The sequence below is a fragment of the Peromyscus californicus genome, unplaced genomic scaffold, assembly GCF_007827085.1.
Source record: "Peromyscus californicus insignis strain IS unplaced genomic scaffold, ASM782708v3 Scaffold_1__1_contigs__length_55948999, whole genome shotgun sequence".
NCBI classification, from domain to species: Eukaryota; Metazoa; Chordata; class Mammalia; order Rodentia; family Cricetidae; genus Peromyscus; species Peromyscus californicus.
In genome coordinates this window covers 40,842,344-40,868,069 of record NW_026294492.1, presented here as the reverse complement: position 1 = coordinate 40,868,069, position 25,726 = coordinate 40,842,344, and the positions used below count along the sequence as shown (strand labels likewise).

Genomic DNA, 25,726 nt, shown 5'->3' with positions numbered 1-25,726 from the left:
TTTTGTTTTGTGGATATTGGAGCATAAAGTTCTCCCCTTGTTGTATGGTGGTAATGAGACAATGTAGACTTTTACAATCTAAATTGGAGTAATTATGAACTTGCTAGTTATTTAGGCACAACAATCGCTACTAACAAGCAATGCTGTAGTTTGTTTTGTTCTAAAGAAAATGTAATCCTATAAACTTGATTGTATTATTTTTATTTTATATTTATTTTTCACTCAACATTGAAAAAGTCACTACTTTGTGCTAAGTCATCATTACATGCCTTCAAATTGCCGCAGCTGTTTCCGTCTGTGTGTGTGTGTGTGTGTGTGTGTGTGTGTGAGAGAGAGAGAGAGAGAGAGAGAGAGAGAGACAGAGACAGAGACAGAGACAGAGACAGAGACAGACAGAGACAGATAGACAGACGGACAGACAGACAGACTGAGACAGAGACAGAGAAAAATAGCCCCCAAGGGGAATTCAGAACCGCTATAGTATAACAAGTGCTTGCAGCTTTCAAGGGCAGAATGGATCCATACTTCAGGGTGAGAGACATTGCCTCTCAGAGAATGAATATTACTCTCTGAAGATAGAAAATATGCCTTAGGGTCTGCGTTAAGCTCCATAGGCAATAACAAACTAACAAAATAGTAATTATCATTATGATAAAAACAGTATTAACATTTTCAAAGTCCTTTGTGTTTAGCACTATCCTGAAGCTGTCCAGTGATCCTCACAATATAGGTAGTGATTCACTATCTTTATTTCTCAAACAAAGAAACTGAGCCTCAGAATAGGTAAGTTACTTGCAGGAAGAACCACAACACTTGGGTATTAGAAATTGAAGCCGGATTTCCTAGTCCTCTGTGCTGGTAATTACCATAGTTCACCATGTCCTAGAAGTATAGGTCACTGACATTGAAGACTGTACAGACAAGCTCTCAATTTCATTAAAAGCAGAATCAAGGTTTAGAAATGTATAATGCATTATCAGAATGTATGGCCAATGTGCTCATTTGAGTTGAAAACAGGCTGAGCTGAGTGTGAGCTCCAGTGGTCAAGGAAGACATGGAAGGCAAACCTGTGACCTGGATTCACGTGAGTTGGACAGGCAGGAGATGGATAAAGTAGTTCAGATCTGGGAAAGTCAGAGTCATTGCTTACTTTGACTTCACAGGTAGACTCCTAAAACCCTTTTCTAGTCGTTTCTAAGTACTCACACCAGGTGTTCATCTCCACTATGCAGTCAGCCCATAGGCCAAGCTTTATCTATAAAGTGTGATACTTGGGTTAAACAGGAAAAAGGTCTAGAGTTCAAGGACTTTTAGCAGGAATGTAAATCTAGCTGAAGAGCATCTTTGGGCATCCTGTGAAAAATGAGGGTGTCTGAGATACTGGGTTCCTCTGAGACCTGTGACATTCTGCCAGTTCTCTGGTGAGCAAGCACATTGTTGTGTATGTGAAGCTGCAGTGAACTCCCTTCTCCAGAAATAATGGTTTCAAATTAAGTGTGCGTCGGACCAACATCTCTACTGTTTAAATGCCATACACTGATATAGCTCAGCATTCATCTTTGTGTGTTAACAGTTCAATCACAAACAATATGACAGAAAGAAAAAAATGTAAAAAATAAAGCCACATGGTCTTTCAAGTATCCCTTAGCTAGAAGCCAGTGAGTGCAGAAAAGTGGGTTCATTCTCGCTTCCCTTCCTGTAGATTTTACACACAAATCCTTCCTACTTGTAGGGTGGGCCCAACCCACCTTCCTGCTTTCCATAGCCTGGGGAATTTGTTTGGAGTAAGTGCTATGAGGTTTTGCAGTCTTGTGTGAGGTGTTTCACTTGTTTCCTCCCAAGATGGAGGGGTTGGAAAGTTACAGATACAATCAGTTTATAAATTAAAACTACTCCATTGGAGGGCTCTTTGATGGTTCATTCATAGCTTCCACCTACATTTGGATCGCCTTTTATAATAACCTGCTCTTCCTATTTCTGAAAGGAAATAGTGAAAAGACACCATGGATTTTTGAGCTAAATCACCTTTCTATGGGAAGGTCAGCTTTGTAGAGTTTGTGAATGGAGAGGAATATGCTAATATTCGTTCTCTTGTTTGTTTTCCTAAACCCTGGCTTAGAGTTCCTAGCCTATAGCATATTCCATTCCTAATTCCTTAATTACAACTTCATTTATTGGCTTATTATATTTTTATTTCCAATCCAGTACATCATACCCCTTTGTTAGTCACTCCTGTAGGAGGATCTAAGGGCACCTAGTCTGAAGCCACAGAGGACACTCTGGAGTAGGAATAATCCTGACAATCATTCTCTAAGTCTGATTGCTTTGAAAGTAGAGAAGCAGATATAGAGGAGGCGGTGCTGGGGAGCAGTGAAGGAGAACACAGGATCAGCACCCAGCGTTCAGACAGATAACCTGTCTGCGTGGATGATGATGGCCTCATTGTGATCCATGCCAATTACCATAAACCTAGAGAGGACCAGCTACATTTACTAGTTTATACCCTCATTCTTTAAAAATTAAAGTGAAAAATAAATTTTTCAACATATAGAAGCAATTTATAGTTTAATTGTCCTTAGTGATATCTTAATTCTTCTGTGACATTTATAATGGTAAATGAGACCGAAGAGCCCTTTCAGCCACTGGGCCACAAAAAGAAAGTTCATTTTGTTAAAGTGACCATCACATTTCAAAATAAAATAACAATGTATAGAGCACTAATCTGTTGAAAATGAGAGGAGATCTTGAACAGCCAACAGAGAAAGTACTTTCTTTTGTAACAGTTAAACTTAGTCACAAATAATTCAAAAAGTCATTGGAGAAAATGGCTTTCACAGGCTTTTAAAGTCTTAGAAAAGGCAGAGGGAGGATGTAAATATTGAGTTACCATTCTACCTAGATCACTCTTGTAAGACTAGATATAGGCCTTGAGAAATACACTTTAAAGTCTTAGTCTAGCAAAAACACTCCAATTTCTTCTTTGGCAGGAATGCTTGTTTATATTCTTTGCATTTTTTGGAAGCATCATTTAAAAGCTGAAATATATTTCCTAAGAATGTTTTATAATTTTACATTTTTTTCTATTGAAGTGTGTTTGAGTAACAAATTGGTACAAATAGGAGAAAGATTGAGAACCCTGAAAAAAGAAGTCTTGCCATCTGAATGAGATGCTTGGGGTCTATTTGAAGAAGCTTCAGCCCCACCCACTTATCATTGAGCACGTGAAAATAAAAGTGCTGCAGTTTTGTCCTAAAGTACTCATTAGAGGCAGCTTTTCAACTACCGAAGATTGGTGAAAATCTCACCAATACCCGTTTTACTCCAATATTCTGACCACGAGGACTTGGAGAGTAAGGGACCCAGCAGAGAGAGCAGTGCTTCTCCCATTAATCCTATCTGTCCTTAACTCCTGGATTTTGTACTTCTTAATTTCATTGTATTCACAAAACACTCTGGAACACCTGCTTCCCTCCTGCCGAGTGGACATTGTTTAGCATGGCTTGCTGGTTAGGAAAGGAAACTAAGGAAGGGGAAAATGATTGTGTGCACGAATAAACACCTTAGAATGCTTTATCTGAAGTGTGTTCTCAGACATATGTGCCTGCTGCAGGTTTTCTAATCAGTTGCTGCCGTGGAGACTGTGCCTGTGTGAGGTAATTTAAAATGCTGCCTCTAAGAACGGCTTGGAATGAGCCTGAGGAAAGATTCTTGAGAGGAAAAAAATTGAGTGAAATGCTAGAGGGGATTAAATCCCTACTGAAAATTTCATCAACCTAATTAGGTCAGCTCAGCCTTTAATTACACATAGAGATTTTCCTCGCTAGAAATCTGCAGGAAGCTCGAAGGTGGGTGAGGGTCAGGAAATACCCGTCTTATAAAAAAGAATTTTCCCTCACTGTGAAAAAAGAAAATGGCCGACTCCTGGATTCCTGAGTGCACAGGGTGGGGGAGGGTCCCTTCTGAGGAACGCAGAGACCACACCCTTATTCTCACACTGCACCACCCTCAGCAGCTGCTGAGAAGTGTTTTCCTTCTTTTGGACAACGGAGGATGCTCTAAAATTGTGAAGGCTTATCATCAATTGTGAAGTCTGTCATCAACCCAGCTGACCTAAGTCGCTCCTTCTGCTAGACTTCCTGCACTGAGATGGATACCACTATATATAGGAACAAAAATCCACTACAGGTTTTGCATTTTGAGTTAGTTTTCCTATTCTGAAAGAAGGTCCTTTTTTATGACCTGTTGGAGAAATTGCAGTGGCAGGCACTTGGAGGATAAGGGGATGTTTATTGATGTCTGTCAGCCACAGGACATGAGTCTTGGCAGCTCCCACCTTTACAAGCACACTTCTCTGTTCCTGCCCTTGTCCGAATATGGGCTGGTAGTATTTTACAGTCCATTTAGACCGGCCCTCACATGTTCTTCATTGACTCTGCAGGGAAGAGTTGCTTTGGACTTCTCTACTTTTTCCTAGAGGTTTCTTACACATATCAAAGATTTCTGTGTACTCTGTTATCATATGATTTATGTTAATATTCTGTTGATTTGGATAATATGTGTTAAATGAACTATTTTAAGATAAGTGTTACTAATGCATGCAAGATTAATTGCTTAGAGGAAAATATAGAGGAAGCTTAACGGATACTCATGCTTGGCCTGGCTTATATACTGATCGTCATCATAACTACAGATTCTTTTCCATATTATGTGATTCCAGGCTAGATCAGTTGTTCACAGGATGTGATTTTGGTGGTTCAGCTGGAAGGAGGGAGTTTGTGGATCAGATGCCTTCTTACAATAACCGTTGTATAATTCCCAACTAAATTCCCCCATACTCCAGTCTATCTGGAGATAATGACAATTCTCTAGTGACATTGGGCTGCTTTCCAAGAACCAAGTCTTGGTTTACTGACCCAGACAGTTTAGCTCACAGGGTAACTAAATTAGCCTGTCCCATTTTTACAGATCTAAAACTAAGTTTCCTCCACCTAATTTTAATCACTTTCATTTAATGTTTTTTATTATAGAGTTTAAGCAAATGTTTGTAGAAATATAAAAGAATTTTACAAATTCTTATGTACCATCTGATTTGCCACAGTTACAGATGAGGAGTAAGGGAGCCAGCAAAGACAGTCATGTAACAAGCGCTTAAATGTCTCTTTCGTATACTACCTATAATATCTCACGAAGGCACAAGGGACACATAAAACTATAATTTACTTTCAAAATAATGAAATTGAGTACAATCGTCTGATTTATTATTCTCGACACATCAGCAATTTATAAGAGAAAAAATAAGTTTCTGATGTTTTTCTTTAGCATTGATATTTCCATATGAAATCAAACAGAAAAATACACTTTTTTTTTTTTTGATGCTTCTTGTATGCAATGGTACCACTCCGAGCATGACAGTAGTTATATACTAATGCTGTCCCTATCAGACTGAGGAAGACACAGTAACAGAAACCAGTCACTGAATAGCTGAATAACCCCAAACCCTAGGCTCCAACCACAGGCTCCTTGCCCTTAGCTGCAATTCTTTGTTTTTTTCCATAATACAGTGGGTCCCTTACTTCTTTTCTTTCAGTCCCAGAGTTTTTATAAAGTTGACATTAGATGAAATAAGAACCATATGAATCTTCATAGGGGAGAAAGCAAAGGGCTGCCTAGATTTGCAGGCGTTTGGAGAAGGGAGACCTAAGGGTGAGCAACACCAGTAGTACTCTTTCCTACTCTGGTAGCCACATGCCCTTCCTCATCTCAGGGTTTGCATGAGCTAATAAAGTTGTATACTTCTCTGTGCTGAGGAGCCAAGCATACTAAGAGGAATGCACAGAAACACATTGGGATGTGCTGTCTAGACTTCCATGAAGCTTAGTGCTAGAATGTTGCTTAAGAGTGAGTTAACTTCTGTGCATTGTAGCCTTGGGGGACAGGGGGAAAACAATTGGGGCAGAAACCAGGCATCCTGCCATAGACCCTCATCTTTGAGATTGGACTCAGGGAGTCCCATCTGCTCAGGTCCCCAAGGAACTGGAACTCAATCCTTTAGTCCACAAAGCATCTGGTGAGTTCTCGCCTGGAATGCAGCTTTTTGAACACAGCAACTCCCTTCTAGGGAGCCACAGATTTTTATTTCCCATCATTTTCGGCAGATGCCCCATAGCCTGGAACTGTATCAGCAGTTGGCATAATGAATTGTAGTGCTTTCAAATACCAAGCTAGCATAGCATGGTCTGGTAGGGGGCTCAGTGACATTTTAATTATAAGGACTTGATACATTTTATAGACTATGACATTTTTCAGCCCAGCAGAAAGCAGGAATGAATAGTAGCTAACACTGACTATTGACCGTTGACTTCCACTCCCACTGAGCAGTGTGTCCCATTTAAATTGGCCCTTTTGCTAAAAGAGCGGTATTCACATGCGTGGATCCAATTACCTGTTTTTAAATTTACATTCATGCATTTAGTGTGTATGTGACTTGGAACATTTGTGGTAGCCAGAGGACAACTTACAGGAGTCAGTTCTGTCCTTCCACTTTATGAGTCTGTTGGCTTGAACTCAAGTCTGAAGAAATAGCAGAAAACACCCTTTACCTGCTGAGCCATCTTGCGGGAACCAGTTCGGTTTCAGTCAATATCTACTATGTGCCAGCCAGACTCTGTGCTGGGGATTGACAACACATTGACAAAGACAACTGTTCAGCCAGGAATCTGTGTGCAGAGCCAGCAGAACCAAGTTAGAAAACAAGCTCCATAACTGAGGCAAGACAAGTCATCCTTGAAATACAGCAGCAGCTGTCATTGAAAGTGCCCAGGGAAACCAGCGAAGAGTTCAAAAGAAAGTGATAAAGTGATCTGACTTACTCTCTTTGTCCAACTACATAATCGGGGTGGTGCTGATGAAATATTAAGAAGAAAAATGATGGTGATGGTGATGGTGGTGGTAGTGGTGGTATTCATGGTGGTGATAGTGGTGGTTGTTGGTGATGGTGTTGTTGTTGGTGGTGGTGGTAGGGGTGATACTGGTGGTGGTGGTAGTGGTTGTTGGTGATGGTGTTGTTGTTGTTGGTGGTGGTAGGGGTGATACTGGTGGTGGTGGTGGTGGTGGTTGTTGGTGATGGTGTTGTTGTTGGTGGTGGTGGTAGGGGTGATACTGGTGGTGGTTGTGGTTGTTGGTGATGGTGGTGGGGGGGGGGGTGGTAGGGGTGATACTGGTGGTGATACTGGTAGTTGGTTAGTTCTACCACTAGAATTGGAACCCAATAGGAAGCTTAGAATGAAGTGAGTGACTATGCAGCATATAACGCAAGCAAGAAGATAGCTAAGTTTGTGTGGAAATGAAAGCTTATAACTTTACCAAGGTTGGGTCACATTAAGGGAAAAACCTGAAATTCACCTAAAACAAAATGAGTTGTTTACGTTTCTTCTTAATTTTTATTATGAGATGATATACCCCTGTCTTGTTTCTCTGGATCAAAGTATTTATTATGTTTAGAAGAAAATTATTTCTGTGTACTGTAATTGGTGTTGTTTTTTCCCCCCAGGGAAATCATTGTTATTGAAACACACTTAAAACAAATTAATTACTTTAAAAATGAAAATAATTCTGCTATTCAGAAGCATGTGATTTTGAATAATAGGAAAATGATATTCTCGTCTTTGTTGAGTAAATATTCTCTACACAGAGGAATTGTGGCTCTGCTGCTCAGCTCACCAGCTGCACATGTTCTGTATTTCTACAGTAGGGAGGGTTTTTTGTGAAGATGTAGAGGTGTAGAGTTATTACGGGTATGATTAGGGTTAGGGTAATTATGAGTTACAGGGAGGTATGGGGTTACTAGGGATTTATGGTGAGTAGGAGTACACTGTGTTTGGGGACATGGGGTGGCTAGAGGCTTTAAAGGCTTAGAACAATTAAGTTGACCCAATAGATCTGATCCAGGTCATAAAGCCTAAATTATCTTTTCAGTATATTTGTGTTTTCTGTGCCTTGCATTCTAATTTTGAACTAAATGAGGACAAAAGTAGCCTGTTGTGAAAACATATTGTATTCAATTAGTTAAGGAAGATATAGATGAAATTCTAAACAGTCTTAGTAAATAAGAAACACAGAGCCAAATACAGAGGTAAATAGCCACAGAGATCAGAGAGTCACGACTACCTTATCTTACCACCTCGCCGCTGTCGCTTCCTCTGAGAGAGAGACCTTCTTCCTGTGTGACTTGTGTTTTATTGCCTTTCTATTCTGCCTTCTCATTGGCTCTAAACCCAACCACATGACTTCCTCATCACTGCCTATCTATACAGACCTCCAGGTCTCTATGGTTGGTACTGTGATTAAAGGCTCGTCTCACTACACTTGGCTGTGTCCTTGACCACACAGAGACTGCGTGCCATGTGATCGGATTATGGGTGTGTGCTACCACCGCCAGACTTCTGCTTAATGGTTCGCTTTTACCTCTGATCTCCAGGCAGCTTTATTTATTAAAATACAAATAAAATCACATTTCAGCACAAATAAAATATCACCACAGGAGGATAGCTTTAGAATGAAACAGAGCCGATTTCAAAACCAGTTCCCAAGATTCAGTCACAAATTTAATCCTAGACATTTAAAGCTCTGGACTCCCATCATCATGGATTAATATTCCATGATTATGGAATAATATTGGTGCCTAGAATACTGGATGGGATTATGTCTGAAGCTCCAAGAGTAATGCTCTGGTGGCCAGTAGCATTACAGTGGCATGTCAGCTGCAATGATATTTTAGTAATATGGTGAACACTGGCTAGAGTTGTCCTACAGACAGGGTCTGCTCATATGAGTGAAGATAGTCAGACAGGCCCCACACAATGAATGACCCATTCCTTATTTATTATCGTGTCATTACCATCTTAAGATTCTTAGTAACTTATTTTTGGTGCAGGAAATGCACTTCCAAGCTGCATTGTAGTCCTTGATAGTGTTTTAACACCAGGATTCATGCTTTCATTTTTCCCTGACCCTGAAAAATATGAAGGTTATTTTTATCCCCACTACCAATCAGTTTCTGAGGTTTTGTTCCATCATCCAAGTTAAGGTTATTCCCATTTAACTGCCCAAAACGTTAGATTAAGTGTGAAGTCACATTAATTTACCGAAGCTACATACCTAATATGCAAAAGTTAGAAGTGTGTTTCTTAAGTCTGTACACACTGTGGTTTCATCTTTTGTTGAAAGAGCTACCTTCTTCCACATCAGGAATTAGGAAAGATAATTGAGAAACCTTAAAGGTTTTGGAGAATATGAATATTTGTTAAACTGAATTGGAAATAGAGAAATAGTCCTTTTTTTGTCTTCTAATTTTCAAGGATGTTGTTATCAGATTTCAATTAAAATTACTTCAGAAGCAATCATTGTGTTTCTTTTCTATATTCACCATCTATAGAGCTGAGTCTTGTGAGGCTTAAATGTTTGTTTAGAGGTTGAACCAGTGTTATGTAGAGCATGCCCTTCTTCACAGTCCTCAGGCTAAACAACATGGTTAAAGTTGAGATCAATCAAACCATCAAATTAATAATACCTTAAGTTCTTGTTTTAAGGTTATTTGGTTTATCATTTCTCATATAATGTGTGTGTGTGTGTGTGTGTGTGTGTGTGTGTGTGTGTGTGTGTGTGTAATTTCTTATCAAAGACATTCAACTAAATGCTGTAATGTCCAGTTCAGTCTCTCACTAGAAATGAAGTCCATGAACAGCTTGGTGCCCAGGTAGAATCTTGCTCCATACTGTGTAAACTATGGTGCATGATTGCCATGATAGCATCTTCTTGGCTTCTTGAAGATGGCAAACTTTTACCCCTCTCCCAGGTCCAGTGAAGCAGTTTGCATGTTAGTAAGTCCAGGTGATTTCAAATACACTAGATCATTTGAGGATCACAAAGCCATAGCACCTCGGCTGTTGGGTAGCATTGGTATCCTTGGTATACCACTATGCATGCTCAGTACTGCCCTTAACTTAGGTGTGGACAGATTTCAATTGCAACACAGATCTGAATTTTGGAGAGATTCAAATGTACAACTCGTCACTCAGGGGTGGCCCTGAGGATACAGGCAGAGCCTCAAAATCTCAGCATTAGATGTCACACTCTCAGTTCCCTGGAAGCCTCTAAAGGCTTGATATGCCTTCGAAGATTGCATCCAGAGTGTTCTTACATGGTTGAACTGAAGGCAGATTAGCCATGAAAAAAATACATCGGGAATGTTCCCCAGCAATCCACTCTAAGCACAGCTGCGGTTTTAGGACAAATTGTATCTACTCTCCAGGTAATAAGCTTTTGAATTTTGAATCTTAAATACTTGGAATTAAGCTCCTGACAATTAAAATAGAATGCCCATGTGTTTTTAATAACAATGTAAACCAGATTCTCTTCCTTCGGTTCTCAGAGTAATGCTCTCACAGCGCAGTTCTTTTTCTAACCAAATGCTGGAACTCATCTTATAGGTTTTCTTGGGTTAATCGTCTCTTCTGCATGCTAATATTCGAATGCTGAATCCCTTATACACTGTTTTTTGTTGTTGCTGTTTTTCTGTTTTTTGTTTGTAGGCCATTGTTTACATAGGATTATTTTACTTTACACAATTTGCTAACTTAAGCAGATTTATATGTATTTCTTTCCATTCTAATGATTTCTTGGTATAAGGCATTATGCCCTAAAGGAAGTAAACTCTTCATTGGCTATAAATTAGACAGTGGGAAATTTGAGGTATTAAGGAACCATTTAGGGAACCATTGCTTCCTCTGCCTTGAGATATAAAGCGCTCCCCTAGAGGCAACTATGAAGTATGGCACTGCTTGAAACAACCCTGACCTGATGTCAACATGTATACAGGATATATTTGGCTAACACAAACATCTATACTGTTATTTCTAGAGAAAGGGTGAATACAGTGTTAGTTTTCGTACAAGAACAACTATGTCAGTAGATAAGTGGCAACCTAAGTAGAAAAAGATAGTATCATGGATAATTCAAAAGCAAAGTAAATGGTTTATTAGCCCTGCAAGTACCATATAAACTGAAAAATCAAAATCAGCTTCCCTTAATCTATTCTAGTGGTTCTCAAACTTCCTAATGCTGCGACGCTTTAATATAGCTCCTCATGTTGTGGTGATCCCCAACCACAAAACTATTTCCTTGCTACTTCATAACTGTAATTTTGCTGCTGTTATGAAGCATAGTGTAAATATCTGATATGCTACTCGTGTAAAAGGGTCCTTTGACCTGCAAAGGGGTCAAGACCCACAGGTTGAGAACTGCTGACCTGATAGCCCCTTAGAGCCTGAGGCTGGAGGGAAGACTCAGGGGTTAGGAGTGCTGGCTGCTGATGTAGAGGACATAGTGGCTCCCAGTCATCTGTCACTCCAATTCCAGGGGACACACACCCTCTTCTGAACTTCTTGGGGTCCAAACACATGTGTACTATACATACATCCTTTCAGGTAAACACTCACACACATAAATAAAAATAAATAAATCTAAAAATCCCAAGAAGCTCATTTTGGATGTTCTCAAGAACAAGCAAGTTCTAACTGCAAGGGTGTAGGAAGTGGAATCTAAACAATAGGAAAGAATTTTACAGGCCAGTTTTCCTTTAAGCAATACTTGGGGTCTTGGAGTTGTTAAACCTCTCCCTCCCTCCCTCCCTCCCTCCCTCCCTCCCTCTCTCCCTCCCTTCCTTTCTTCCTTCCTTCTTTATTTATATCTCTCTCTCTTTCTCTTTACTCTTAAATCTTCTTTCTCTATTTTTTTCAGTCTTACAGAAAAGGGAGAATTCAGGGGGAAACAGATATTTAGGAAAAGGTACAATGCCCCCCAGCTGCATAAACATTCTAATGCAGGAAAGGAGATATTCTTTTCCTTTTCGTCATTCTTTAAATTTTATTGTTCTAGGAGAATTAATAGGAGGCCTTCTGCCTTAGCATGCATGTCATGTCCAATACAGGATTATTTGTTATCGTGGTTGTGTAGAGTACATCTCTAGGAGTTATTCATTCTTTATAAGGCAGATTTACCGCTGTTGCATAAGCTAATGTTTTCCCTGTCGCCACACTCCAGAAACCATTATTCTGTTTCTTTTTGTTTGTTTACTTAATGAGGCACAGTATTCTAGACACCTCGTGTAAGTGAAATCACACACTGTCTGTCTTTCTGTGATGGGTCTACTTCATTGAGCATAATGAAATACTTGCCACATAATGCAAGATGTGCCAACTTAGAGAGGAATTGTATACTATTGCTTATATACCACATTCGTGTGTGTATATATGTGTATGTTTACAAGTATGTGTAAGTGCATGTCGCGTGTGTGTGTGTGTGTGTAACAAGTACAGAGAGACAGACACAGGGGTAGAGGATGAAAGGAAAGAGGGGGAAAAGACCTGGAAAAAGAAAGGGAGAAAAGATGGTTCTTCTTAAGAATTTACTTTCTTGGTAGAAATAATTATATGCCAGACAGATATTCTGAGCAGTGGAGAATACTTTAAAGATAAACAAATTTAATTTTAAACACTAGGAATTGCTAAGAAAGCTAATAACAGTAATAATCGTTAACAACCAAAAGTGGACACAGTTTAGCTTTCAGTGACATTTCCAGGATGTAGTAGGGGAAGCATGCCCACTCCATCTTTTCCTACACGCTGGGGTGTAATTGATTTTGCTGGGTGCTGTGGTCCTCTCTGTGTATGCAGTCAAGGGAATCATGTTTGGTTGGTGCTCAGATCCCATAGCTACATTTTCTGAGCCACACTATTGATGAATTTTCCAAATGTGGTTGAAACCCAGTGGATTCCATAAAATACCAGCTTTTTAAAATAAGTCCATAAAAATTTAAAAAACTCTAAAAGAGGAGCATTTGGTCTTGCTCAGGAGAAAACTGAACTGAAAATCTGCTTGGTCTCACTGTTCTGTATCTGTAGATCTACATCTCTAGGGTTCCTAGTCCAGACTACATAACTCTGTCAGCATCCGTATTGCTAATCTATTCAGTAGCTCCCTGAATCAGTAAACAGTGCAGACCCCCAAGATGTGACAGTTCTACTTGGTAACACCAAGGTTTTTTAAGCCTACAACCCAGTGGGGAGAATGACTTTGGAATAGGGAGGAGGCCTGTCTTCTGCAACCATGTACCTTTATGGCATTTATATACATTCCAATCTGCGATACACAAGGCAGTCTGAGTATACACAGACTCAAATCAAGTAGCTTTTAAGTCTTGTGGGTCAACCCTGTACAATCTCATGAAAATCTACTTAATAGTGGTGTTAATTCATAGGGAAATGGTCTGAAAGATGTAAAATTGTAATGTTTATCTTAAATTTTAAATTTTCCTCTGCACCCTTATCTCTTGGACACTTGCCTCAAATGAACATTTTTTTTTTTTTTTAAAAATAGCCAACTTTTTTTTTTGTTTTTTTTTGTTTTTTTTGAGACAGGGTTTCTCTGTGTAGCTTTGCGCCTTTCCTGGATCTTGCTCTGTAGACCAGGCTGGCCTGGAACTCACAAAGATCCGAAGGCGTGCGCCACCACCACCTGGCAAAAATATCCAACTTTTATATTTTCATTTCAGACCTGAGATTATGAATCTAGAGTTCACCTCATAGTCACCTCAGATCTAGTCTGCCTGGCACCACTCATCAGAATTTCTCCTGTAACATCCTGAAACATATGTGCCTATTATTCCCTGTTACTTTGTTTGAAGACAGATTTGCTATGCCTTGGAAATGAAGGGTTCCCCTATAAAAGCTCTTATATTGAAGGTTTGCTCTCTAGTTTCTGGTGCTAGTGGGAGGTAATGAAAACTTTAGTGAGTCTCCTTGGAGAAAGTGAACCATTGAGGGTGTGCCTTTGTTTGATATATTTTGTCCCTGGACCCTTCTCCTCCTCTCTGTTTCTGCCATGAGGTAAGCAGCTGTTCTCCAACATGTTTCACCCTGTCTTCTAATTGACAAGGCCTTAGAAACAGTACATCCAAATGGCTGTGGACTGAATCCCTGAATCTCTTAGCCTATCTGATTCCTCATGTATCTGTCACAGTGATGAAAGATGGCCACAAGTTCTGACAGATAAGCCTCAAAGCCCTTGCTTGGGTGTTTCTGAGGCTATCTGCAGCCAGATAAACTTCTAAACATATAGAACCTTTGTACCACACTCACTTAATTTACCTATACCTTATTTGTTAGAGAGAAACTTGTAAAGAAATCTGCATTATTTCCCAAACCTAAAATGTGAATACTAAAAACAGCAATGTATGTTATCAGCATTTTATAAAATGAACCCTCTGATTTTCCACACAAAGAAAGAAAGGTTCATTGTTATTTTTTGGTGATATCCCTGACCACTCAGAGTTCCTTGATACATTCAATAGGATCTTTAACAAAAAGATACACACCTTGATAGAAGAATCAAAAACATTCCCCAAGATTTCTACTCCAAGATTTTTTGTACACAGATAAACTCAGAATGTGAAACGACATTTCTTTTCTTGGCCAGGTGTCTAAATGTCAAAATCCTTTGTGTCCTTTTCTCTTCCCTTAGTCTTGTGAGAACGCTAATGACCACCAGACTGAACAAGAATCTCTCATGTTAGCTGGACCTCCCTGTCTGTCATCATCTAAGTAACAAAGGTCATGTGGTCTGGAGGAACGGTTTGCATTAGCTATTTGCTTAGAAATGTTCCTTCCAGGTTGTGATTTTTTTTTTCAGGTGCACACTATTGTGTTTTCTCACATCATTACTGATCATTGGAACACACACACACACACCAAAGTAGATCATGGCCATTTATTTAGAATATTTCTTTCAACATTTATTTTCTAATTGTAATTAAATTATGTAGGACATATTATATCTATCACTGGAAGAATGTAACTATAATAAAGTAGAACTCCAAGCAGTCCTATTCTGCATGAGCCAATCATTTTAGGAAAAAATGCCTTCTCACTTACAGGTGTTTTTATTTTCAATTATGTACTTAATTTGAGTAGTTAGTCTTGCTTTTAGAGGTAGGATGATTGCTTCTAAAATATACTTTGTTCCTGGTTCTCTCCTAAAGTTCTGCCTGGGTAATTAATGGCATTAATTCCTCATGAAAGCTATCATTTGCTTTCCTCTATTTAGTTTTTCATCCATCATTTTCCAATATGCATTCAACTTCCTTCAATTAGGATTATAGTTATCGAGATGACTGAAATCCACCCCTCCAAATGACAAAACAATTATTCACCCTCTACACCCTGTTTAAAATGCATTAAATTTCTATCCACAACTGGAATTATAATGCATTTTCTAACTCTTATAGGAAACATCCCAACATTTCTGATTATTTCCTTTTCATCCGTTGCAACCGCTTGAACCTCAATTAGCAGTACAAGCTTCTCAATCATGTATTTTCTATTCTAATAAAGAAATTATTACTTGGTTTCTGAGATGTTGACTCATGGTTTTCAGTGAAGCATGGTTCCTTTGAATTACTTTTATTTCTCATTTTTCCTTATCTGAAAATTCTCCTTTCATGCAATGCCCTCCATGTTTTTGAAAACATATTTCCAAGTAGGTTTTCTTTATTACATCCTAATCTTCAAGTCAACAAAAATTTATTAAGGGCCTGGTACTGTAGTTCAGTGGTAGAGAGCTTGCCTATCATGCAAGGGGAGCCTGCATCACAAATACTATTACTCCTACCTCTGAAAATAAATCAGTAAGAACATATATTAAGTTCAGTGTACTTGCCATTACTGCAGATGGAAATGTTCTTCTGAAATAGTGTGACAAGGAGATGGGAGGTCAGATTTGGACAGGTAAACACATCTGTCTGTATTTCAACACATGATGACTTCTAAAGATTCTCTGTCCTCAGAGCCCTGTAGCTTATCAAGTTTTATAATATGTGAACTTTTATATGATCTTCTTAGTAAGATCCATGTGTGGGAGTGTGAATGATTTCTTATATGGGCTTTAGCCCAATATTGTGTCGAATTTATTTGTGGAGACAAAGGTCCCATTCTCTGTCTCCCCACTTCTCTATCTATAAAGCAGAGGTGTGGGGTACCTGCCTTCCGGCATTTCTGCATTGTTGAAAATGTTAAAGTAAACTAAGGAGTTTACTTTAAGGCAATATTCACTTCAGAGTATATTCACTCAAAGATTCAAATATATCCAGCGTGATTTTCACATCTATTTCCCTTCTGTATGGTATGGTAACAGTGTAGTGACAGTATTGCTTGTGGATGGTTACAAATGAGAAGGAGTTTTGTTTCAGATTCGTGTACTTATTCCAAAATGTCCCACAGAGAAGGTATCAATGTTTGTAGTAGACGTGTTCCTGGGAAGGCAATGGGAAGCCAGTGGAGACTCATTCGCTTCATTTGATGTATTCTTAGGTTGTTCAGCATTGAACAGCATTGCTAGTGTACTCTAACTGCTGAGGAGGCTGCACAAAAGGTGCCGTATTTGGCAGTTCTCAAAATAAGATGGGCTTCACGGCTGCTAGGTAACAGAGAACAAGCTCTCAAGGGAGAAGTGTGGAGCCACTCATTATGGGATGTTTAATAAGGAACTTAACTGGAGAGAAGTGGAAGGAGAATAGAACTAGTGAATATTGAGACACTGTTGCCTTCAGAACCAAGAGCAGGTAAAGAAGACATGAAAGAAGCGGGCAGAGGGAAGGCATTTAGCTCAGTGCAGGCCAGTGACAAACACTTAAGAGATTTGATATCCCAGCTATCCGTCACTCAAAGGTTTGAAGTTTCTACTACAACAAGAGGGTCTGTCTCCTTTAGACAGTCAGAACAGAACCCCATATCAAACTCAGGGCAAATAAAGATCCTTCCTCACTGACCATCTCCATGTCACACTGCTCATCAAAAAACAAGTCCTAGAAACTCCACATCTACCCCCATAACAACTAGAAGAACAGCCCAGCAAGATTAATCTTCCGGGCTGTCTAGGGAAATCCCTACTGCGATGTTCTGCCAGGTGGGACCCTGAAAGCTGCCAAGGCAAATGGGCAGATGGGGCTCTTTTCCTGGGGAAACTGGCAAAGTTCACCATCTGCTCTGCTAGATAACAAAACTTTATATTTGGAGTTCTGACATGGCTGAACCCTTCCTTCTAGTGATTGTCAGGAAATCATTGTGATCTGTGCAGCACCACTCTCCAGGCACAATGGAGTCATGGCATGCTAGAGGTCTGCAATTACATAAACACCCGTTCCAATCCTAAATGCAGCATTCTAGTAAATCTCATACCCTCTCTGAGTGTGCATTTTCTGTGTGATATGGTTAGCAAAACAAAATGGAAATTTTGACACTTGGAAATGGCCCAGATCAACAAGGAAGTATAGGTGGTGCTTCCAAACAAGTAATAATGTTAATAACACGACACGCATCACAAATAGCACAGAGTACCGTTAGGAAAGATGAGAACTCTGTGAGAAAGGGCAGGGAACTGAGGAAGTGGGTAGGAGTATTTCTGAAAGAGGTGCTTCTGAGAACTCAGACCGTAAGAGATTAAAGAAAGTCTGGATGGCAGCAAGAAAGACAAGATGAACTTCATTTGTTAAAGAAATGGGTACTGAGAAAAGGAAAGATATAGATTGTTGTTGGAAGAACCTTGATGCTGGGAAGTTCCTAATTCCCAATCATAGTTGTTAAGTTAAAAAAAAAAAAGAAACAAACAAACAAAATAAAGACAAAAATCAACCTAATCTAGCTGAAAATAAAGATACTTTGAAAAGTTAATTTTCTTTTTTTTTTTTGGTTTTTCGAGACAGGGTTTCTCTGTGTAGCTTTGCGCCTTTCCTGGAACTCACTTGGTAGCCCAGGCTGGCCTCGAACTCACAGAGATCCACCTGGCTCTGCCTCCCGAGTGCTGGGATTAAAGGCGTGCGCCACCACCGCCCGGCGAAAAGTTAATTTTCACACAGGGAATTGCTAGAAAAGATTTTTAGAGTCATTAGGAGAAAGAAGTTTGAAGAGTGCCTGTAGTGCTAATGTAGTAGGACTTATTTCTCTGTTACTTGTCTTTGTTTTAGCATTTTGATTCTCACTTCTTCTTGCCACAGCAGGTGGGTGGAGACTGCAGGTAACCATCCCGGGAGAAATTAACAAAGTGTTTGACACTACACCTTACTCCCAAATCATCCAGAATGGTTAGCTCCTCATGCCTCCCTCTCAGTGGCAGAATTTAAGATGATAGGCATTCCGAGGCTACCACTCCAGTCTTCCTGAGAGTTGTTATATGACTCTTTTCCATTCTTTTTAGCTCTGTGTGCTAGTGAGCACTAGTTATTCATGGCTCCAACCATGTTATAGCTCCAATAATATGGTTGCTCTACCATAGAAAGATTGGGTATAGGAACGACTATCATGGCACTGGAAAGATGTCTCATCTCTTAAGAGGACTCACTGCTCTTACAAGGGCCTGGACTCAGTTCCTGGCTCCAGCATGATGGCTCAAAATCATGTGCAATCCCAGTTCTGGGAATCTAATCCCTTCTTCTGGATTCCATGGTCACCAGGCAAGGATGCGGTTCATGAGCATAAATGCAGACAAAGCACCAATGTGCATAATATGAAAATGAAATAAAAACAATCCTAATCATGTACCATTTATAATACTTCTTTATCTCTTAATTATGATCAAAATATATTGATGTGACTAAACAAATTGAGAAAATGTTTTTACTTTTTTCCTCGAAATAAACAAATAAGTATCATTACACAGGCAATATGCACAATCTGTGACTCTAGAACCATTAGCCACACGAGTTCAATATTTGGTCAGAATACCATTGCATTTGGATAGCTTATCAAACCTCCTTTGAAATCTGGTAAACTTAATAGTATCTAGGTGAAAGTTTAACGACACTACAGTTTGATGCTGCATACATATCTGTAAGCTCAGTGGGCTTTAAGTAAATTGTAGTAATCATCCATAGCAACCAGATGACATAGGCTGCCAGGTTGACAGATTCATTTCTTGCTCACTTGTCCACATGAAAATCCTCAGGACAAGATGAATTGACTCCCAACATTGTTTTTTCTTTCTGACTCTCACACAGGACCTCATTCCCGTCATCCCACCATAACCGCCATTTACCTATTACCCCGGGGTTCATACCTTCCCCAACAAACACCTCAAAATTAAAAACAACAAAATCAATGACATTATTCAGACAAAGCACACCGACAATCTGACGTGGAGAATCTCATTTTGGAATGATTGAGTGGGAGGCGTGACAGGGAAGGGGAAGAGGAGAGTACTTATTAGGTCCCTGCCAGGGGCTGTTCAGGACTAGTCTTTATCGATCCCTACATTGATTTTGGTCCATTTGGCTAGGATGCCTTCCTAAGTAAACTGCCCCAGGAAACTCTTCTGCTTCCCCTGTTCACGACAGACTTCCCTCTGTCAGTGTTGTGAGGCAAGTTTGTTCTCTGAGCTTGGGGGAAATATCCGGCTCAGTGCTTTCTCTAAATTTCTTCCTCACCGTGCACAGAGCCATGTGCGGAGTCCTCACTCCAAGCACCCCTTCCTTTCAACTAGGTTTCCATCTAATTTTTTTCTTTTAATTGAGATCTCTATAAAGATTGTAGTTTTCATAAATGGATCGATTCTGTTCTGAAGCCTATAGACCTATCTCCTCTCCCTGGATCAGTTGGAAACCATGAAGAGTGCTGGGTTTTTCTTTGGTCTTTGCTCCTTAAGTTGGGATGAGAGAATTCTCTGCTCTGAAATGCATCTCTCCCGATTCCATGGCCCAGCACAAGCCAGCAAAGCCTTCCCCCCCTGTTGTTTCACAATTACAATTTCTCCTTGCAGACCAACGTGTGTGCTTGCCTATTCATGTGTAGGAAAATGGCTTTGACTTCTCACTCTTTCTTCTAGTGTGAGAACAGGTGTGTGTTTACGGGCCTGTTTGCCTCTCCCTTTGCCCTTTATCATTTGCTCTTGTCCTTGCCAGAGAAAGAGTTTGCAGCTGTGCTTTCAAACCTGGCTTTGATACGGTTGTAGAATTTGAACACATTTCTTACTTGTTTACGCTATCGTGTCTTCGTCTGTTAATTAAGATCAATATGGTTGACCCTAGTATCTAACCCAGAGAGTTAATGAAGAGGAAGAAATGAGCCGCTGCATGGGGCGTTTGCCCTGTGAGTGGCCTGTACCCAGTGATCAGCAAGCCAGAGAGGATATTCTTATCTCCGGCTTTCATTGTGTGTCCTTGGAGCTTCATTGCCAGGGGCAGGGTTGGAAGGATTTGAAGCTTGCTTAACCAAGGTCAGAATTTGGATCCTGCACAATAACTGTTTGAGATCCACACAAAAGGTTTCAGAAACCTCAGACATGTAGTAATTCTGCAGGAATGGAACTTAATAGCTGAGGGAAGGAAGCCAAGCCTAAATCTCTACGGAAGAGCATCCGACGTGTGTTCAGCATGCAGACTGGGGTGTGTTTGCCTGCTGGGTCCTGGCAGCATTTACTGAAGGGTGAGAAAGATGTGTTTTCCCAGAGGCCACCCTCCTCCAATAAGCACCCAGGGTCCTCCTGGTCCTTAGACACCTTAAGAAGAGCCAATGAATAAAGCAGTGAGTCACAGTAACAGAGGAGAAAAATGGACAAAGATCTGACGAAAACTCGAGAAGGAAGTGATGATGTGCATGATAGAAATTAAAAGTAAATAACCTGGATACGGCTGGGAGATGGCTCAACTGAGAAGGTGTTTGCCACACATGAGGTCCTGAGTCTCCTTGGCACTCACATGAAAACTAGGCATGGTGGCACACACCAGTGATTGCCCTGTGGGGAAGTGGGGGGAGTGAGCAGAGAAATGCATGTTCCTGGAGTCCCTGGATTGCCAATCTAGCAGAATCATGGAACTCCAGGTCTCAGGAGAGACTCTGCCATGCCCACGCAATGACACCTGAGGTTAACTTTTGGCCTCTATGTGCATGTACATGCATGTGTGTGCACTTCTAAGCACCCATGTGTACCACCCATATGTATAAATCTACACATAAAAGTATCAAAATAAAGAAATGACCCAAGACTTCCTTGAACTGACATTTCTTACATAACTGTTTTTTCCTCCTTTATCTGTTCTACAAAACTATTTTACCTTAAAGAGATGCTTTGGGGTGCGTATTTGTTTGTGCACACATGCCCATGTATCACACATATATATGGCATTTGATAGAGAATATAATTCTTTAACTGTCTCATGTATGAAAAAGATTCTACTTTGGACTTCTATTGGAATAGCCCTTTCTATTGTATGTAAAATACCTACTTCCCCTAACTCATTCATCAAATATTTATTATGTGTTTAGCGTGCAGGAGAAATGAAGCACCAGGATACAGATCAAATAGTGAACAAGCTTCAGACTTTGACATCAGAGGACCGACTTAATTCTGTTTCTTCTCCCCAGTAGGTTCCTACATAATCTGCTGGGGCCCAATAGGTACTCTGGCGTCCAGTGACACATTGGTCACATTATTCTTTTAGTTACTTTTATGTCAGTGTATGCAATCACATGTGTGTGAGGGTGTCTATGAAGGTCAGAACTGAGTATAAGATTCCTTGGAGCTGGAGTTATGGACTTTTGGGACACACCTGGTGTGTGTGCTGGGTGCTGTATGCTGGGGTCTGAACTCTGGTCCTCCTGTATGCTGGGCGCTGTATGCTGGGGTCTGAACTCTGGTCCTCCTGTATGCTGGGTGCTGTATGCTGGGGTCTGAACTCTGGTCTGAGCTCTGGTCCTCCTGATGGAGTTCTCTAAAACAGTGAGCCATCTCTCCAATTTCTGATCATATATTGTGTCAGCAATTGTAACAAAACTGTTCATAAAACAGTGGGGCCTTCAATGAAGGGAATCATGCTTCTGAAATATTTTCTCAATTAAGGAGACAGAGCTAGAAAACTTATTATACTAACAATCTTAGTTCTTTTAGGATGCCCTACAAAACACTGTAGACTGGTGGTTTAAATAAACAACATAGTCTATAGGCTGAGAAGTCCCAGTTAAAGACCAGGACAGACTTGGTGTCAGGGCAGGGCCCACTTCCTAGTAAATGGTGACATTTCACAGTGATTCATATGATGTGAGATGTGACAGAGTCTTCTGCCAGCTTGCTTGTTTTTATAAGGGTATTAATTCCATTTATGGGGACTCTACTAGACCTAACCATTTCCTGATGACTACAGAACATTAGAGATTAGAATCTATGCAAATCAGGTTGAGGTAGGCCATGGTGTATATAGGCATTTAGCTCAAGAAGAATGAATTAATTCTAGTTTTCTAGGGTAATAACTTATAACCTCTCATGTCTTCATTGGTTAGGAATAGTAGTGTTCAACTTGTTAGAAATCTCTGTATAATAATGAAATTATCTGGACCATTTCCTAGGTAAAATATCGTTTAAGAATGATTTATAAGAAATACTATAAACAGACAGATGGTAAGTGAAGTATCCACATAACTAGTTTCGCATGCATAACAGCATTAACCTTGAAGGAAGGATTCTTCTTGTCTTACTCTTCAAGGCTATAGTCTTTCATGGCAGAGATGATATGGTGTCAGGAGCTTGAGGCAGCTGCTCACATTGCATCCATAGTCAGGCAGCAGGACTCAGAAAGCTGTGGACAGCAGTACTCAGGTCATATTCTCATTTCTATTTAGTCCAGATTCAAGCTCATGGAATAGTGCCACCACCTTGATATAGCCCATACCAATTCCCACCTCCTGTAACTCCATTTAGGTAATCCCTCACAGTCTTGCTCAGAGGTTCTGTTACCATGGTGATTCTAAATCCTATCAAATTGGCAATCAAGCTTAACCACAAAAGATCCTTTTACTACTCTCAGGAAAGGTGTGCTTAATTTCTAGCTAATCTGAAAAGATTCAGAGAAACTAGGAAACAAAACCAACCTAGGAAATCAGCACAGACTACAAAGGAGACATTGTACTTCAGGATTTGCACACTTTTATAACTGTACAGTTTTGAGCCAAATAGTGAGCATTTAAGGTTGCTATAAATTTTCTGCAATATTGTCCTATTCTATGTCTGCTGTGTGTGCTGCAAACCTTCCATTAAAACACGCAAATTCAGTATGGTACAGATTCTTTGAGTTCTTCCCAAATCCCAAGATCACAGTTATTATTTGAGTTTCATCATTCTGTTTTTACTACTTGAGTTTGATCAATAAGAAGATAATTCAAACTCTTATCTTTTTGGTTGTGAGCCTAGCCCTTAACGACTGAGCTATCTCTCCAGCCCCCCCCCCCCCAAATTGTCCACTTGCAGGGTTTGTGTTCTACTTTTAAAAACTTGTGAACTAAATTATGAACACTGTTTCTGATTTCACCTGCCCCAGAGGGTTTTCTAGGGTCAGCAGGACTGATGCATGGTCTAGGGATCTGATGTGGAGAAAGATCCTCTATTAACCTTAGCTTCCAGTCAGGTTGATGTAGACATTATGGACAGAACTGCTGGCCTCAGCAGGTGTGGTGGCTGAGCCCACAGCACATAAGAGACTGAGACAGAAAGATGAATAGCTAGAGACCAGTGTGTACAACACAGTCATAAGCTGACAGAGAGAGTTGGGGGGATGGAGAGGAGAGAGAGAGAGAGAGAGAGAGAGAGAGAGAGAGAGAGAGAGAGAGAGAGAGAACATGTGTGCATGGCGATTGTAATGTAATGCAAACCTACAATCTCAGCACTCTGGAGGCTGAGGCAGGAGGATCATCAAGAGTTCAGGCCAGTCTCAACTGCCTACTTAGTTCTAGGCCAGCAAAGGCTATAGCTAGAGTATTACAGTCTGTCTCAAAAAAAATCAACCAACAAAGACTCCTCAAATCCATGTATCTCCCTGTACTGCTAAGTCCTGAGTTGTTTTCAAGGAGGACTGAACATTAGCTTATATTTTTTTGAACAGTTTTTAATTAAGGAAATGAAAGAGAGACAGGTAAATGATACAAATTTCTACCTCCCCTGAAGCCAAAAATCACTGGAGTTGAATGTGGAGCAATTCTATAAATGTGTATTTGTGGGACAACTAACAAGATTTCTTTGGTATTTCCTTTGTATGAAGAACACTTTTAGTTAGATCCTCTTGATATTTTTACATTTAATAAAGATTAAAACAATATATTTTTTCATTATAAAAGGAATTGACATGTATATCCGGTCATGAACACTGCACTAGGATGGAGTGATTTGTGAAAATGGGAAGGAATACTTTACCTTTGCTAAGCAACTTACACGGAATGGGATGAAATCAGACACTGGGCAATTAAAAATATTTAGTTTATCTGTGTTCATAATATATCATGAACACATATCTGATAGAAGGTTGCCACAGAAGAGGATAGAGTGTGCCGTGAGAGGGTACTAGCTATGACTGTTCTTAGGGAGAGCATCCCGTGTAGAAGGAACAGCAGATGCAAATACCTCGAGATCTAACCGATCTGGCCATTCACTCAAAGCAGAGAAGTCTGCTCTACCGAGAGAATGAGGAGTGTATCAAACAGACAAGGATGGCGGGCAATCTGAAAGGGACTTTGGCTCTTCTTACCAGCCCATTATTCTTAGCAGTGTCTGATCCTCCTGTCAGTATGTATTCAGAACTTACCACCTATAAGGGTGCCTAAGTAGATGCTACCAAGTGTAACTCAGTGTCCCCTCCATGACACTTCCCCAACTTATCATCTGCTGCTTCACTACAAAACCTGGTCATTTCCTTATCCTCCTAATAATGAGCCAACTGAATGAAAGCAACGATTCTCTTCACTCAGCAATTCTGACAACCCACTAGGACCATAGCAGAAAGGAACATCGTTCACAGAATAGGTCCAAGGTTTTGGGAGCTTGCTCATTTGGTAGCTTTGATCAATTCATTTTCGGTAGTCCAAATCTGAATAAAGTGCTATGCCACTTACAACTTAATATACTGTCTCTTCATTTTCCCGATTAGAGCTGGGAGATGTTGCACTTAGAGAGTGCTTAGAACCCTCAAACCCTCAAAGCTCACAATGGTATTGGTAGAGGGTTAGTTTTAATTGCACAACAATTCCAAGGCGCATCTTCTACCGTTTTAACTATCTTGACTGTGAAGGTCGGGAGTGTAGAGTTCTACGACTTTAACTTATGAGCCTAAAGCATAGAGTCATTAACAGAATTGCCATTTCACCTCCTTCCAGACACATAGGGCAGCCACCGTTCTCTTTTCTTACTCTTTCCTTGATGATTTTGTATCTTATATAATTGGAATTGTGTAATTCTGTCATTTATATCTGGCTTATTTCACTCAGGGACAGATGCTTATTATCTTTAGTTTCACACTTAACCAAAGCGAGGGGGCGTCAATTAACTTGCCTAAAGCTACTCAGTGCTAGAGTACTTGCATCCACATCTAATGCTGGAATTCATGACTTGATCCCCACACTGTTTCTCAAATCAGAGTGTTTGGAAACTCTTGGAAAAGGTTAGGCAACGTAGATTTATGTGGAAGATCTCTGCCTTTCATTTTAGTTTCAGAAAGAATGTACCAAACTACAGGGACAGTATCTGTTATTGTCAGACACAAGAACACCCAGGCTTACTCAATTTCCTTCTGATATATATCAATCTGTTAATTTTCACATGGGGCTGAAATTTGAATCTCTTCTATTTATATAGCACTGTGGTTTCA

At 40.1% G+C, this 25,726-nt stretch overlaps 1 protein-coding gene across 32 annotated transcripts in view; it reads left to right on the top strand.

The window, feature by feature from the left end:
- Positions 1 to 25,726, top strand: part of Nrxn1 (neurexin 1) — a 1,064,135-nt gene that overhangs the window by 391,881 nt on the left and 646,528 nt on the right. The gene's annotated exons all lie outside the window — the stretch shown is intronic.